We start from the raw sequence: 17,431 nt of genomic DNA on the forward strand, positions 1-17,431 counted from the left end.
TGGTGAGGTAGATAAACAATGACGTGAGTTGCATCCCATCTCCTTGCTGAAGCCTGAGCAGACACACACACTCGCCACAATGCTTGAGCGCTATTGCCACCGATCCTGTGCTGCGTGCCAGGCATTGTCAGGGATTGGGTCTTATCAATCGTTGGCCAGATACTGAGCACAAGCGTGAGGCAAACAAAAGGGAAGGGGAGAGAACAAAAATGGAGGGGAGCTGCTAGCGACAATGAGAAACACAAATGAGAAGATGGCTGAGAGCCACCCGTCCACGCGGCCCGGACCCGCTCTATTTAATCTGGTCAAGTCTGCCCTGAAATCAAAGCAAGCTCCCCTCGTGAGCCGACAGACTGAGGAATCAGACTGCCAATCCCACCCAAAAAGGACTGAACTGAATGAGGCAATACGGGGCTATGCGGTATTGTGCTAGGAATACAGACTATTACTGCTGGGGAACTCAGCTTTATTTAAAAAAAAAAAAAAAAAGTTCATTTGCATTCACTGAACTTGCTTGAGGAGCTTGGGGGCAACGTTAGCTGCTGCTCCTGCTGCTTTGAATTCCTCTCCATATTTTTTAGGCCCTTCTGGCATGCAATATATTACAGTAGTTGTAGAACTCTTTATTATCCCTTATGGGGAACTTGTCCTTGTACTAAGTCAGAGATAATAACAAAAACAATATAAATACAATATCAAAGCACAGCATTTGAAGGCTGATGAGGAGCAACAGCTGGAGCAACAGCCGTAGGGATGCTCCCCAAGAGTGCCGCGCCTCATGAGACCGCCATGTCCTAAAAGAGCTGCTTAGCGAGACCCGGGTAGGACTGGAGTCGGATGCAGAGAGCAACAATGGGGATGACATAAATGAAAAGGGCCAAAATAAAGAGACTCTGACAGCCATCCCCTGGGCAGCAAAAGGAGCTGCACCTGTATGCACCCTGGCTCTGTTCAGTTTAGTTTCACTTTGTGCCTGACTGCCTACACGCACACGCACACACACACACGCACACACACCTCCGTTGGCACCGGCAAAACATCAGGAGGGAGGGATCAGGTGGCTTGGGCAAGTTGACGGAAAGGGAAGAGCTGGGAGGGGGGTTGACAAATGAGTCTTGTCAGGTAACATTCACAGATGTGAAGGGATAGAGGGGAAGAAGAGGTAGAGGATGGGTTAAGGGAAAGGAGGGTGTCTGTCAGCTCATATTGGTTCATCAGCAAAAATCTCCTGCCCTGATTAGAAGCCACTGCAGTTAGGAGAGCGAAAGACAGAGGAGCGGGTCTGTTTTCCTCCCGAGGACTGCTTACTGATTCTGATTGAGGAGACAAGGAAACATGCCCTCAATCTCTCGCTGGCTGGGATAGTTCTCCCAACGATGGCTCTGATGAAAAACACTGAAAGGAAGGCAAGAACAAGTGCGAGAACCCCGACGAAACCCTCAAAAGGCTGTAAATGTGGGTCAGACAAATTATAACATATTGACTAACAAAAAATGTGCGAGGATACTGAGGTGAAAACAAAAAAAAGAGTGAAAAAGAGCCACAATATGCACAAGAGCAATTGTCTGATTCAACATGCCTCAGCATGCAGGAGCTTCTTTGGCAAGCTGCTTCAGAAAACAAAAAGAACATAATCGCTTTTAAGTGATTTTGGCCAAATTAATGCACAATCCATCAGCTGTATTCAGACCTTGATAAATGCGCACTGTCTAGGCAGTTATTAAACACCAGAGAGACTGGTCGGTCCCCATGCCAGCCAAAACTAATTAAAGCCAGGCAGATGTGTCTGGACAGTGGTGTACCACACACAATGCTACACACTTTCTCAGCTGCATGCACGCTTACACACGTGCACACAACCTCTAAATGGGCTGCTTAACCATGTCCACAGTGTAATCAGTGCCGGCTGATGAGCCGTCACCCTGTTAACTAGACCAGGTGAACACAAAACAACAGCATTTCAGGTTCACTTTATAACTTTGGAGTGTTTGGTTTCGGAAACTTTTTGTCAGCCAACGGCCAGGGGGAGAAAAACGCCTTTCCCCCTGGTGCCTTATTATCCTCACCAACACCATGTAACGTGCTTCTTTCTCTATTCCCTACCTTCTCCACTGCAGGTGATGATGAGAGCTAGAACTAACAGCGCCCAATTAATCTTTCATGGCGCACGTGTTCTTGCTTTTGTTAGGTCTGCTTCGTGAGTTGTATGAGAGTGCATCTCCACAATAGAAGGCTGGTGACGCTTTCATCCTCCGTCTCTTCCTCTCCTCCACTTTTCCTGCTCCTACTTTGTGAGCAAACAGCTGGGCTTTTTTGTTTTTTGGAAAGAGCTATCATTAAAGCAGCCTACAGGCATGAGAGCTGCACTCCAAACTGCTGATGGAAGGCCCGCTAGCCGAGTCAGAGTCGGGCATGATATTACATTGTGATTGTATGTTGGGGTGGGGTAAAGCAATTAGGCGATAAACACTCAGAGTCACACACCCATGCACACGCACGTGCCATGAAGGGATGTGAGCACCTGTGTTTTATCTTCATTTAGGCCGTAGGAATCAGCCCCTTGTAATCAAGCCCATCTGAGGTCACATACACACACCAGCCACTGCTCTTACAGTCAATCACAAGCCCCACACACACACAGTGGTGACTAATCACCCATCTGGACCAGCCATCCCCTGGTTTGGTTGACAAAGTGAACGTGTCCACAAATATAGGCTAATGCCCCTTTCAACACGAAGCTTAGGCTGCATTACAACCAAACAGACAGGTCGAGGGGAGGGGGAGGCTGGCTTATGACCCAGCTCAGAAAAGCATGGACAGGGGAGGAAGCAAATGACATCACAGATAAGGGTGATGTACTTGGGCTAGCTGCTCATGGCTACACGGAGCTGACAAGCCCGTACGTGCGCTCGATTTCAATAGCAGTTCCAAGTGTCAAGGGCAGGGAGAGGGCAGAGCCAAAACTGTCCAAAAAAAAAAAAAAAAAAAAAAAAAAAAAGCCAATTCGATGGGACCGGGCTAGTTTGTGAAGTGAAAAATCCAATGTGGCTCACCCATAGGGCTTTCCTGAAACTCTCTCGTCACTAAATATTAGCATGTTAGCAGTGGCAGGAGCTAGCCTTCACCAATCAGAGAAGTCCTTGGGCTAGGGCTTATCCTCAAAATGCCTCAACCACAGTGGAAAGTCGTTTCCCCAGCAGAACCCGGCTGCTGGCTAGTATGATCCAGGTAAGTCTGTAAGCAGTGAGAGAGGCCTGATGCAACCAAAGCCAGGTTCAGAATGTGGGATAAGGTTGGATCAGCGCCAGGGGCCATTAGCAAGCAGTGTGCCTGACACAACGGGCAGAACACGACATTTTCAAAGGCGTAGAAAGACTTGAGCAGAACCACGGTGAAGAGTGCTGGGCAGGTGTTTCATTCAGGCGTTCTGATAACAACCCTCCTGTCCAGATCGGCTACTGCAAACAGGGCCAGGGACCGCCAGGCAGCAGGAATACAAATCACCTCTTCGATAGTCTACACTGAGCGGAGCGAAAACTAGTGAACTGGCATTCTCATTCATTTCTTCGTTGATCAAGCCTCTTGTGGCTCGCGGTGTACTGCTGGAAAGAATTTTAATGTACCGGCATACATTTAGATTAATGTGCATCTTCACAAAAGAGTATATGACAGTACGGTTAATAAGCAGAAAACACATTAGCTATCAGGAAGCACCAGCAGTATGAACAGACAAAGATCTAGCTAATGGCCCCAGTCATATCACTTACCGTACAGCCACTAGCTAGATGCGGGATAGCACAGCGGCTCGACAGACAGAGGAGTGGGGACACTTTCATTACTTAGGAGATAACATCCTGAGACTCCTTTGTGCGGAATGAGTTTCTGCTTTCAGACCTCACTATGAATAAGCACACAATTAGTGCATCAATTATGAGTGTTGGAAATATAAACTCAGGTTATTTAAGTCTTCTATTCCACTTAAAGCATGCCTCGAACTACCAAACAAAGCTTACGAGCAATGTTACTAACAGATGGAGGCACAGGCACTTAACCCCAACAGCACAGGCCTTTCATTCTCTTATTGGTTTTCCAAAAATTCTTGGCAATATAACTTGTTTCAATTATAAATCACTGGAACAAACAAGTGATTTAAAAAAAAAAAAAAAACACTAGTGAGAAACCATCTGGCTTTAAGCACTGCTTGATCCTAACAATCAGTCACAGAGTGAAGTAGACTTTGCTCTCCTGGCCCACCTATCACACACTGACCACTGCAATCACGTGGAGAAAAAACAACAAGCTTTTACATCTGTGACTGGGAGTCAGTCCCATTAAAAAACCATCACACACACTACTACCACGCTACACTTACTGCACACAAAACCCATTGCTGTAATTGGTTCCACAGCACCCTTTACCGACTCTGGACGGAACAACCGATAAATGCAAACTACTCTGCAGTAACTGGTCATATCTTTGTTACCGTCAATCCTGGCAAATTATGAAGAGGTTAATGCAAACAACAAAGAAACAACTGACAAAACGGAAAAGAAACCAGATTAGATGAAAGCAGGTTTTTGGGTTTTTTTTTTTTGCTTGCTGTGGAAGAATGGTGACGGCAGTGTTACTGTGAGCTGATGGCATACCTCCAGATGAGAAGACACACTCCATCACACCACACAAACAGACAGTGCGGTTGTAAAGCAGATCTGTTGTTTCACAGCGACCGCAGTGAGGGCCACAACCATGTCATTACCCGAGCCAGGGAAGAAGAAGAGGAACCCCAGAGCATGGTATTCTCAGACGAGGCGGGACAGCTGGGGGAGAGTGTTAATGTGGGGATGTTTGACAACGAAAGAAAGATAAATGGAAAGCGAGGGAAGTTCCGCAGTAAATGTCTGAGTGAAACAAGTGTGTGTGCGTGAAGGTGATTGTGCTCTGTGGAGGCTCAGCTCGAGTTTGAACGAACATCATGGAGATGTTTGTCATACCAGGGCGAGGAGCGTGTCTGGACTGGGACGAGGAGAAAATGTGAGAGGGCCCTCAAGGCGCTCCGAATCATAACACTGCCTTCTCTTTTAAACAGAACACATTCAGGACGGATTTACTTACTGTTGCAAACTTATATTCTAATGAGGAAAGCAAGAGATTAGGACCACTCATTAGTATTTAAAATAAAAACAAAAAAAAATACACAGAAAATTGCAATTGAGAGCAGAGGGCAGGATTGGAAGCTATTTCTGAAAAAAAAAATGTTTATAAAGAAAAAGTAACAAATTATCACCAGCATGAGACAATAGAAACTCATAATCAATGCTAATTGTTTCCTGGTGTGACATGACTACAGATAAAGGAAAACCATAATTGATATTCTAAACTGACTTTTGCTAATTAAAACACTGATTATTCTGCTAAACAGACATCGACATCCAGAGACGCGGCACTGCCCTTTAGAAAATGCACTTGCGCAGCGTTAAACCAGATTCCTTTGAGGCCTCCATTTTTTGGCAGCGAGCTGCTGTCTGGGGATCGGGATGTCCATTGATATGTAAACAAACAGAAAAATGTGAGAGCAGTTTTCATATGAGATAATCCCCCAGCCAAGCACTTTTATTTGTTTTCTCCAATAAATGTCAAGTTTCATTAATTGATTGAGCCTGAGAGGGACAGAGACTGGAAAAAGAGAGGCAGTGGGAGCCTCACCACCGAGTGTGGATTACTGTGATTCCACCCCTCTCTACTGTTTGGAGATATGTGTTGCTGCAAAAGCCTCAGAGCAAGAAACATATATGTTTACAGAAGCCCTCAATTCTGATAAAACTCTGTATAGCAATAAAAAAAAAAAAAAAAACCCTAAAAATGATCTAAACACTTGTGAAGCGAAAGTATAAGGTTGAAGGGTGTGTGGATTAAAAAGGCTGGACACCGAACAAAGGGGCTTACTGAGAGCTGGATCTGGGCATATAGGGGAGGCGGCTGAGGACAACACACTTAATGGAAGTGACAGTCAGCAGATACTCGCCAGTCCCCTCCATCCGCAATCGCTCCCGCCACCTTCTCTGGCGGCCCAGAAAAGAAAAGGAAAAAAAAAAAGTTGACAAAAAAAAAAAAAAATGCACCCTTCACCCCCCCTCCACCCCATCTACTGATTACATACAATACACCCATACTAGGAAAGAGGAAAGGGAGGTGAGGGGATGGAGTGGGGGGGAGTGAATAGACAGGGAGTGCTGCCAGGGCCTACTTTTAGATAGCGTGGTTATCAGCAAGAAAAGGAGAGAGAGAAACAAAGAGGAAGTTTACTGGCGTTGTTTTATCTGGAAGGGCATTAAACTGAGAGGCACACAGGGGAATGAGACAGCGGGAGCAAAGAGAACGACCACTGAGAAGAAAGGGAGAAACTGTCCAAAGTCATGCAACCTTCAGACGCATCCCCTTCTGTCTAACTCACAGATACCTTACACTTTGCCCTTGGCTGAAAGTCATCTCTGGTTCACGGTCCCTGGCTTTGATAGGAGTCCGGGCCCTGGAACGAGTTACTAACGACCCAGAAAGCTGCTCGTTGGACTACTGGTGCAGCTTGATATGCAGCGAGAGAGGCTGTCGCTGGGATGGAAACTGAATGTGGCCTTTGATAAAACACTCAAAGAGGGATAAAAACAGAACTGGAAGTAGGCAACCCATTAGGCAGCGATAGAAAAGACGGGGAGCAGGAAGAGGCCAGGCAACTGGAGCTTGGGGTAAATCTATGCCCCTGGGTGTTGTCCTTGACCCCGCTGGATGAGGCCGACGCCCGCGATGAGAAAGGCTGTTGGGCACAGCATCCGCCAGGTGTAGACTGGAGTGGGATGAGAGGAATGTCGATGAGAGCAGCCCTCCACCCCAAGCCCTCCCACTCACCAACCCTCAGACGCTGTCGCCAAACAGCACCCAGGCAGCCCGCCGGAGCCCACTAATCAGAGAACTTAGCCACTGACCTCTCCACAGGCGCTATACCTTTTAATGAGATCCGTGCCTTTGATTCGTCTAGCTGCCTGGAGGGAGATCATGCATAAGCTCAAACTCACATCTACACACAAATATCAACTTCGCCAACTGTAGACGGACACTTCTGCATTCACACACAGCTGTGGACACAAAGACACAAGTGATGTACACAGTCGAAATAATGAGCGCTCTGTAATCCACACTGGCTAAGGGCTCTCATGCGTGCACACACATGCACAGGGGAAGTGGATACACAACGATGAACTAGAATAACCACAGCCTGAGAACTAACTGAAGCCAAGTAATCGACAGACACACAAGGACACAGGGAAGCACACAGACATAAGCCGAGCTCAGCTCAAGGACACAACACCCACCTTGTTAGGAACAGGCCAAGGGAGGTGCAGGTGAGATTGGATCCAGACATGCTTGCTCACAGATAGAATTGAATTATTGATCAGCCAACAGATTGTGTTATGAGGAATTCATGGATTCAGTCCCGGGCTGACCACCTCCCTCAGGCTGTGAGACAGACTGCACGTGGACTTCCTGTACATGTATACATTTGTGTACTGTGCGCCATTGAAGGCGAGGCAGGCTTTCCCCCGGTCAAAGTCCGAATTATTTTCCGTGGGCAGAGCAGCCAATGTGAGCTCACTCTTTGACAAGACAGAGCAAACAGTGAATCGATCTAAGCCACTGGGGTGATGCATACAGAAGGAAGGCCTCACCCTTGCTGCGCTGAGAGGGCTTTAACTGCTCACACACAGAGTGGCTTTTTCATTGGCACTCAGGCACCAGCACAATCCTCAGCTCTTAATACCACCAATGGAAAAGGAGGAAATGGGATTTTTATTTGTCTGGGCTCCTCGGGTGGTCTACTGCTGCTAATAATGCACTGAAATACTGAGTTGAGCTTTACTTGTGTTCTGTTATTACCATAAACACAAGCCATTGTAAGGTGTGCACCGCTACCCAAAGGTAGGACTGTCGTGTGCAGCCAGTCAACACTTCCTCACTGGTGATTTTCTGCATGAGGAACTGGACCAAACAACAGATTGTTTTTCCACCTAATCATCTTGTTTAAAAGCTTAACCTAGTTTGTCATGGGAAAGATCAACAGCATGCTTCCATGTGATGCGCCGATACCACATCTTTACACAATTAGGACATATGTGCATCACAAGCTTCTCTTATCATCCTCATAAATGCCACAGTATTATGGTCACAACAATGTGCCAGTAAAACCTTTAAAGCTTAACTGTATGGTCAACAACAGTACTGGCACTCACTGAAATCCAATCTGATCAGATTTTCAATACTAAAGCAAGAGGGATATTATCACTTGGAATTATGCCATATTCAATAATCTCTGTGGGTTTTAATGACTCAAACTTGTTTTTTCTTTCTTCATAGCATATGTGAGGAACAGATGTGTAGTTTTAGTGTGCGGCTCAAGGGGCGATAGTGTTTTGTTTTCAAGTTGGAAGGTGTAGAGACACATAGGAATCCAGTGGGACCGAGATGTGACTTAGCCGTTTCCGTTACCTAAGAAGAGCTGTATTACTAATTAAACAACAGGCACATAGGAATTTGTCATGACATCCTGAAGGCAGACTAAAAATAGGGAGCGGTGGTGAAACAGAACAGAAACTGGTTAAAAATAAAACCAATAAATGAGAATGAGCGTGTGCCTGGTCTCAACAGGTTCGCTTAAAGAGAACCTAGTGGAGGTCCATAGCGGTGGGCTACGCCAGAGTCCAGCCACCAGTGAACAAACTACAGCAGACCGCTTACACCCCACTTTGCTTCAATCCGTTATTGGAACATCGCACATTTCTCCTCTATTTCCAATTGACAGAGGATGAGAGTAGAAGGGGGAAAAGTCTCCTGGTGAGACTCGTGTGATTTGGGGGATCCAATTTGGCAGAATGTTTTCTGTAAACAGTAACTGCAGCTTGGTTTCAGAGAACGCACTGGAGAGCAGCATTAGACAGTGCGGAGAGGAAAGAGACAAGGTCTCGGTAATAAGGTTCCGTAACCCCAGCAGCAGATCAACTCGGGCTAATGACTGTAATTAAAGAACAAACTTCCACTGAGGGACGTGACGTGGGATCGACTCAGACAGGACGTAGAAAAGACGTACTTAGAGGAGAAGGAAGTAACCACAGGGCTGAGTTTAAAAACTTTCAGGCTGAACAAATCGGAGTCTAAGTGGTAAGCTAGCATGTGTTATGAGGGCTAGTAAATATTTAGGCATTCTTACAAGGGCATGTGGCTGCGACTCTGATGTCATTTCTTGTAGGCCTATCATTTGCTTGGGTTAGAGGCTAAAAAGCAACTGTAAACACCGATCTGTCAAAAGGGGAACACTGGGAAGCTGTGTGTCACAGGACTGAAATAAACCATGCACAAAGTTATCTGCATGACCATCACATGTCTGAGTCACCGTACACAGATTACACTGGAAAGGGGAAAAAGGTAGAGAAAAGGAGAAACAATGCCTACATGATTTGCAGACACCAGCATAAATTATCCCACCACTTTCATTTTGGCTGAAAAAGTTGCGGAGGGAAACAAAACTGGGTAGCTTTGAGGCTGCCCAGATGAGTCAGTGAGGAATAATGCATGTCATCACGGCTGCGTGAATAGGAGAGTGAGGCTGGGGGGCAAGCGCAGACACCCAAGACATAGAGCTATGATGACACCTCCACAGATCTGCATTTCAGAAGACAGCTCCGAGCCCCGGGCAGGTTTGAAGCACCAGGATTAATATCCACGTAGAGTACAGACACACCGAGTAAGGAAAGACAAAGAACAGAGCTGCAAAAAAAAAAAAAAAATTCCAACCGGAAAGAAAAGTTACGGAGAAGAGGACGAAAGATAAAGAGACTGCTGATGAAGAGAACAAGAAAGTACATTCAGGAAAGCCACTGCTAAGAGGAAGCTACGAACACAGAAGCAATGGGCACTTCTACATTTTTCCCGCGCATGGGTCATGGTTGGCTGCTTAAGCACACGTTCCTGTATATCATTACCAAACATGAGTGGTGCACACTCAGGCGAGTCTGCTCTTATTCCATCGCATTGGTCTAACTCCACAAGGTCAATGGCAAGGTAAAGACCTGACTCACGCTGATGCCTTCCATAGATCTGCACAACAACAACAAAAAAAAGAGCTATGCAACAAAAAGATGAAAAAGCTCAGCTGCAGACATAAACTATCCAACCAGTTGTTTACTGTGAGTTTGATTTGTTTTTGTACATTTCCCCACGGAATCATTCTATTTCTGCACTGGATAGCTAATTCTCACCTAGATCAGGAATTAAAAAAACATCTCTTGAAATATAAACGGTTACCTAAGCAAAGATAAACCTCAGATTAGCAGTCCCATATTTCAGTGAACAGTGACGACTAGGAAAATGTCAGTCTGTAAGGTTAAAGCAGTATCTTTGGCAGGATTATTACGGCTGCTGAGACTGCTCCCAAAGTTACAACGGCCTGTCAGTTTACAGATGAGAAGCAACAGAGCCGGTGGCATTTAACTAGATTCACGGTAACTTTAACAATGGCTGTATGAACAGATTTTAATAGGTCCCTCTTGCATCATAGGCTACGGAAAGGCCACGATGCCCACCTCATTTAACAGAGACAAGGACACGCTTTTGACAAAAAAAAAAAATCATTTTAATATCATTTCATCATAAAATGTAATAAAGGAGGCTAACCTTGCCCAGATATTATATAATCCATCTTTAGAATAAAAGTTGTGCACTTTGATCTGCATGCATTAGAAAATGTACAGACTAGACACACATGAAATTCCTCTCTTAGGCTAATGTCAATCCGAATGAGCAACATTTTAAATACAGCTACATGCGTCACATTTCATTTTATATTTGATTTCTTTTAAGATGTGCTAAACAAGGGCAGAGAGCCACACAGTAACAAGCACAGGTGTAAAATCTCTTTGTTCCACCATTAAAACATGCCTGATTTTAAATTTTGACAAAAGCAGACAACCGAGGGACAGACAACCAACCTCCAGTAGTGCTGCCACCCCCATGTCCACTTCCAGCTGCCAGCAGGCTTCAGCAGATGCCACAGTTAATAAGGACAGCATATGGTTTCTCAAGATATATTATTGGCACTGCTATTTTGGGACTCATGCAAACACACTTTATATTTCAGTTTTTGTTTAAAAAAAAAGAAAAAAAAACTACTGCAGTGTGGTTTAGTACAAAATCATGCAAGCAAAAATTAAAACACCCAAACACATTCATAAAGATCCTTCCCATTCTAAATAAACATCTATAACATTTGATATTTGCTTTCAGTATTATTTTTTTTTTCTGTTAAACAACAGATTCTGTCTGCTAGTAGCAAAATAAATATGTGCTCTTTACAGTGTGGCTGTTAAAATAAGGTTGCATATGTCTCTGGAAAAGTTGTATATTCAGTCTGAAGTGAGTCACCTCCTGGACGGATGATCACCATTCATCTCCTCAACAAAGTTACACTTACACAAACCATCCCTCTTTGTCTTCTCCCTTTGCTCACCCAGGTTGGGCTGACCTTCATCTCCAGCTGCTGCCAGTCTACTGACCCTTCCTGCATCTGTCACCCAATATTTCTGGCTGAGACGCACATTCGGTCCTTCATAATTAATAGCCCAGTGTACATGCGAAAAATTTAAAACGAACAGGGCCAACACTCGACAGCGACTGCCACATTAACATAAACCAGCTGGACGTCATATTAGCTGTAAAGCAGAGGTGATAATTAAAAATGATCTTGGCGTGAGTAAATTGGTCAGTTTGAGGATTAATTGCAAAATGACTCGCATAGATAAAAATGAACTGCACCCACTGGTACCTCAGCAAGAATTAAATGGCACTCAACATGGAGCAACTCTCAGTCAAGAACAAAAAAGTGCGGTGAAAATGCATTACAGGTGGAATAAGTAGCTCTGCACGGTTTCCATTATTCTGTGGTTACTGTAAGCCCAAGTCCATTTCAAACCACAGTCCTCTGAGAAAGATATATCAGCAAGCTGCCAAATCCTGCACAGGCACCCTCAATTTGCACAGAAATGAAGCTTTGACTCATCTTCAATATGTCAGAGTCTGAGAGATCTGAGTCGTCTTTTCATCATAAAGTAAGGGAGGTGGACTAAACATCACCCATCACGTTACTGCGATTGAAGCAGGCACGACAGACTTCTCTCTGAAGTGTTTAAACGGATAGTATTTTGATAGCAAAATGTGCCAGACTCAATCACCAAAGCAAAAAATAAATTAATTTGCGGCGCTCTTCTCTCCTGCCAATACAAGCCTTGAGAAGAAAGCATGTGAATAAGATTTCCCCGGATAAAAATCAAGGTGACCCCTCAGTCTCATGTTTGCTTATGAGTTTTCAGATAGTTTTTTCTATGGTGGATCGTGTACCTCGGTCACCAGGCAGCCCTATGGTCAGAGGGCAATGTCAAATTTCTCTATGACAACATGCAAGTCTCAAGAAGAAATGACACTGACATAACACTTTTCAATAAAGTAGACATGAAACATCTAACACAGGTTTCGCTCCAATATGTTCAACGTACCGGTGCTGAAAATACCTTTCATATCATACAAACACCAGTGCACCAGACATTAGCAAAACTGTAAACAAAAATCAATAGAACGGTGAGTTTCATGACACTGTTTGTTTGCTTAGCTTTAGGCACCAAGACCATTTCGTTAAAAACAAGACTTTGGATTATAGCAGAAAAACAAGCAACTGCCGGTACATTCCTTCAAACACTTATGTAACTTCACATGCTTGAAACTTTTTGTCATTCTTACACAAACAATGGCCTTCTAGGGGAAGAAAGGTCCATTGTTACATTGATCCAGCCAACAATCTAATCTGTGGTCCATCACCGGATTGTTTTCATTGTTTCAGTCATAATCACAGTCACTGCAAGAGGGCAACTTGCGTGCAACAAGAATCTGAAGAACCCAAAAAAAAATCAAATGTATCCATGAATGAAGCAATGAAGGTGTTTTTCCCGTACTGTGTGTGTCTCTACTTCAACCATCAGCTCAATGCAGTCGATAAGCAAGTGAGAGGAAACAGTGACTGAGGTAAGTATCTATTCCGTAACCATCTCTGGTTTTCCAACCTGAGCCATGTCAACACTGCTGACAGTCAGCACTACAGTTGTTCCCAAAATGCTCTTTGAGCAGCAGAAGATATCATGATTTCCTTGGGGCTAACATTTTTAAAGTAGCCGCCTACCTCTGTAAACCTCATATCCCACCAGCTCTCTCCCTCTCTGCTTTCTCTCTCTTTCAAGATACTAGGATGTCTCGGTTATGCGGAACATCCTGCCCACAACCTCTCAACTAAGCAATTAAGGCAACTCCCTCCCCACGTGAATCATTTAGCTCTTCCAGGAGTGTGAGCATGTTTACAATACTCATCATGTTCCCCTTTACTCATGCTAAAAGCAATGAGAGTGAAGGAAAAAAAAAGTCACAATGGTTAAAGGTAGAGGTGAGGGCAGACAGAGAGCAGAGAGCAGGCAGTGTGGGCAGCAGTGGGAAATACCCGCATGACTTGGCAACAGCATGAGAAGAAATGATGTCAAGATGGTTGGAATGCATGATGTGCCTGGTCGCGTACATAGGATGAAAGAGTGTGCATTCAGAAAGCGTCAAGGTTGTTTTAGAGGCAACAAGAACACCCTGCTGAGCTCCACTTGACCATAATATTTGGGGCTGAAGTGCTCGACTTGTAGGCGTGTGGAGAGACCAGGTTAAACCCAAAGCCGCTGTGAACATAAAGCTGTATGAAGTACTCTGTTGGCGGTGCTGAGTGCAATGTAGCGTCATCTTCTGCCAAAGAGCCAATCTCATATTGCCTGCTGTTACAGGAGTGACGACGGGAATTAGCATGATGACACCTCATAGGTCTGCTATACATCCGCTTTGTTATTTGGGATCTGGGGTGCATGCGAGTGAGTAGAGGGAAGAAGTGTTGAGCAGTGAGGTTGAAAAAGGTTTATTGGATGAGAGACAAAATGAGAATCAGAAAAAAGGAACCCACCGCCGGATGAAATGAAAAGAAACTGTTGAGGCGACAGTTTAGGACAAAGGCGTGAAGTCCAAGGGTAAGGGAGGCAGCTTTAAAACCCAGTCCAGATAAGATCAGAAACCCACCTTAGCATGACGTCCGCTCATCACAAGATAATCCCCAGACATGAAAAGACGAATCTGTCTCCAATGGAAATCTCTATTCCCCGGAATCTTCAGCTATCTAACGCCAAGCCGACACTCCCTTGCAATAGCTGCCAACACACTCCTGAAATCAATGTGTACCTTAGATAAGCAACAAGAGCGAGGTACAGCACATGACCCTTTCTCATGTGTGCTTCTGCTGTTTTGTGACCAATAAGCCAAAGTCCAATATGAAGTGTAAAAAGCCGTTCAAACAATAGGAGCTTGACCACTTTCAAAACGAAAGTAGAACTAACAGAAAAAGCAAAGCTATTTTCATGGAGATTACATCCAATGATTAGGACAGACCGGAAAGAAGGAGATTAACTCGTCATTTAAAATGAGACATTTGCAATAAACCGGGGTTGGGTACATTTTTTCCAGTATCACATTGTTTAGCGATGGATTTCTGTCTGTGTGCAGCAGACAGGAGGTATTGAGATTGCTTGTTGCTGATGAGGATTACTGCTGTATTTCCAAAATGAAAATTACAGAAATCAGTAATCCAGCACAAGGGAAACAAAAGCGACGGCACACGAGTCAAATTCATGTGACCTCGTGAGCACTCTGCAACAGGTTCGAACTACATGGAAAGTTCAAACTGAGTGCGACTAAAAAGGAAAGGACATACTTCAGCTCAACCTAACATGTGGGGGTTTAACAGCTGAGCGCTCACTGGCCAGAAACTCTCCACCGCAATCTCTGAGCTGGTCAGAAGCTATTTTACTGGATCTAACAATAGAGTGGATCTCATCACAAAGTTTCGATTTCAGAGCTGGTGGCATATGACTGAAGACGAGGCAGGGAGGAGGGGAGGACTCATGGAAATGCTGGCCGTGTTTGTTGTTTGCACCCTTCACCGTGTATTAAAGAGCTTGCATTTGGTTTTTGGGAGTATTTTGCAGAATACAAAAACACTAATAAGACCTGAATGAGCAATGCCTTCTATTCACCTGTCCTAAAAAGAGCATCTGGGGTGAAGAAGTGTGGTATGCTTGTCTTCTTCACCCTTTCGGGGAACAGGAGAAAACATTTATCACCACTCTTCTCGGCAAAGATAAGGTGTCTCTATTTATTCGGAGCAGCGGTGATAAACACTGAATGAAGCATTGTGGGGCAGACAGAGGGAAAGAACAGAGAGAGAGAGATGATGATGGAAAGAGAAGAAGGACATGGAAGAAACTCGGTTTTCAATTGGTTGTGTGCGTCCTTGCGAGCAGATGGCATCAATCCCTGCTGTAGTCAAGAGACTGGAGGCTGACCCCCTGCTAAAACCCCCTCCTAGCCTCAACTTCTACAACCAGCAGCCGTCTTTCCTGCCTTCACGTGCCCCCTTCCCTCTGCTAATCCATTCCCGCCACGAGGCTGCGTGGTGTTATTTAATGGGAGTAATCCCTCCCGGAGATGGAGCATCCTGCATACAGTAGATCTGCCTACAAGCGGTAGCGGATGGCAGGAGGGGGGGAGGATTTGCAAAAAACATAAAAGGACAATTTAGAAAGGCAACAAGGCAGTACAGTGGTCTGTTGAGGGCTGCGCCAGGGACTGAGAGATACAGACTGACAGCAAGGCAGAGGAGACTCAACAGGGACATGAATAGTGCTTCTGTCTCCCTGTTCTCCACGAGAGAGACAAGGCAGGAAGAGAGAGAGAGAGAACAAGAGGGAGCAGGAAAACAAACAGGAGGCATCGCTCACTGCTATTCTTGCCCCCTCTGATGTTGATGTACAGTCTACTGTCCAGGGATGGTGGTGGAGGTGTGTGTGTGTGTGTGTGTGTGTGTGTGTGGGGGGGGGGGGGGGGGGGGGGGGCAGTTCACGTGCCCATTTCTCACTGAAATTGCCTGCTCAGTGACAGAGAGCTACACGCGGGGTGATGGGGCAGACCCCGTCTACAGTGCTCCCTCCGAACCAAATGCGTGGTCTGGAGAAGGAAAAGCAGAACGAGAGCACGACTCCAGGGGCTTATGGTCCCCCCCTTCCTCCTCCTCCTCCCTGTCTGCAAACAATCAGCCGTTCACTCGCGAACAGGGAAACAAGTTTGCGAGCAGTCATGAGTCGCCTCGACTCACGAAGCGTTACAAACACGCATTTCATAACTCCCGCACACACACAAAAAAAAACAGCTTTCACGTGTTCAGGCAGAACTACTGTACTTCAAGAGCGTCTCCTTATCATTAGGCTGAGTTTTTTTATTGTTATATGTTTCTAAAAACTTGTCCCGGAAACACACAGCTCCAACTACAACAACAGGAGGAGCGTCAAAGCAGCGGCGTTATTCCTGCGCAGGGAAGGCAGGGACACGCTTTACGCTCCGCTGCTGGATCAATAAGGCGTGTAATAACATATCAAAACTTGGCGCTAGTATTTACCGGAGTTTGGAAATGATAACATGGATGCAATTGGAGAGGGGGAGGCAAATTAGTCCCAGTCCCGCTCCGTCAGGAGACGCCAGCTTTCCCCGGAACTCACCTTGAAGGAAAAGGAGCGAAGAGAGTAGAGTTGCTCTGAACAGTCCAGGAAAAAAAAAACACCGGAGAAGCGTCCTGGTTAGATAAGAATACCAAAAAAAAGAAATAAGTCCGTCAGCAAGGTTACATTTTAGTCGCCCCGCGCGTCCTGTGGAGAGGGGGAGGTTCAGAAAAGGCACTATTCCGGAGAAAAACGGGCTACTTTGTCGCTTTCTCCCGCTGAGAGGCGACACGGGCAAGTCCTCGACAGAAAAGAGTCTCTCCGGTTAGATTATCTGGAGTTTCTCCACGCCCAGGTGCCGAGTCACATGGTAGCCTAATTTCCAGGTGTGTGTGTCTGCGTGTGCGTGCGTGCGCCTTCGAGAGCCGCGTCTCAGTTGGCAGCAAACACACCTGTGGGATGCCTTTTACGCGTTCGCCCCGACTGTCATCGCGCCGGAAAACCCGCAGGTTGAACCGAGAGAGGAAGAAGGGAGGAGGAGGAGGAGGAGGAGGCGAAGCGAACCGACGCGATCGGGAAACCGGAGGAAGTATTTCCAATTCCTACACCCTCTCTCCCTCTCTCTCTCTCCCTCTCTCTCTCTCTCTCCAGGCTGAAACCACCCCGCGCGCGCGCGGCTCCGTGTGCGCGCACAGTGAGAACAAGAGAAGGGGAAGAGTGCAAGTTGCGTGTCGTCTGTGCGCCGACGCGCAGAAATATTTCCGCGGGCGCTG

At 45.7% G+C, this 17,431-nt stretch overlaps 1 protein-coding gene across 1 annotated transcript in view; it reads right to left on the minus strand.

The window, feature by feature from the left end:
* Window positions 1-17,275, minus strand: part of plxnb2b (plexin b2b) — a 129,132-nt gene extending 111,857 nt beyond the window's left edge. The window contains exon 1 of the mRNA XM_030095820.1: window positions 16,719-17,275. The gene's annotated coding sequence lies outside the window, so the exon portion shown is untranslated. The remainder of the gene's footprint in view (window positions 1-16,718) is intronic.
* Between the last annotated feature and the right edge of the window lie 156 nt (window positions 17,276-17,431).

Source organism: Salarias fasciatus, chromosome 7 (assembly GCF_902148845.1).
Source record: "Salarias fasciatus chromosome 7, fSalaFa1.1, whole genome shotgun sequence".
NCBI lineage: Eukaryota > Metazoa > Chordata > Actinopteri > Blenniiformes > Blenniidae > Salarias > Salarias fasciatus.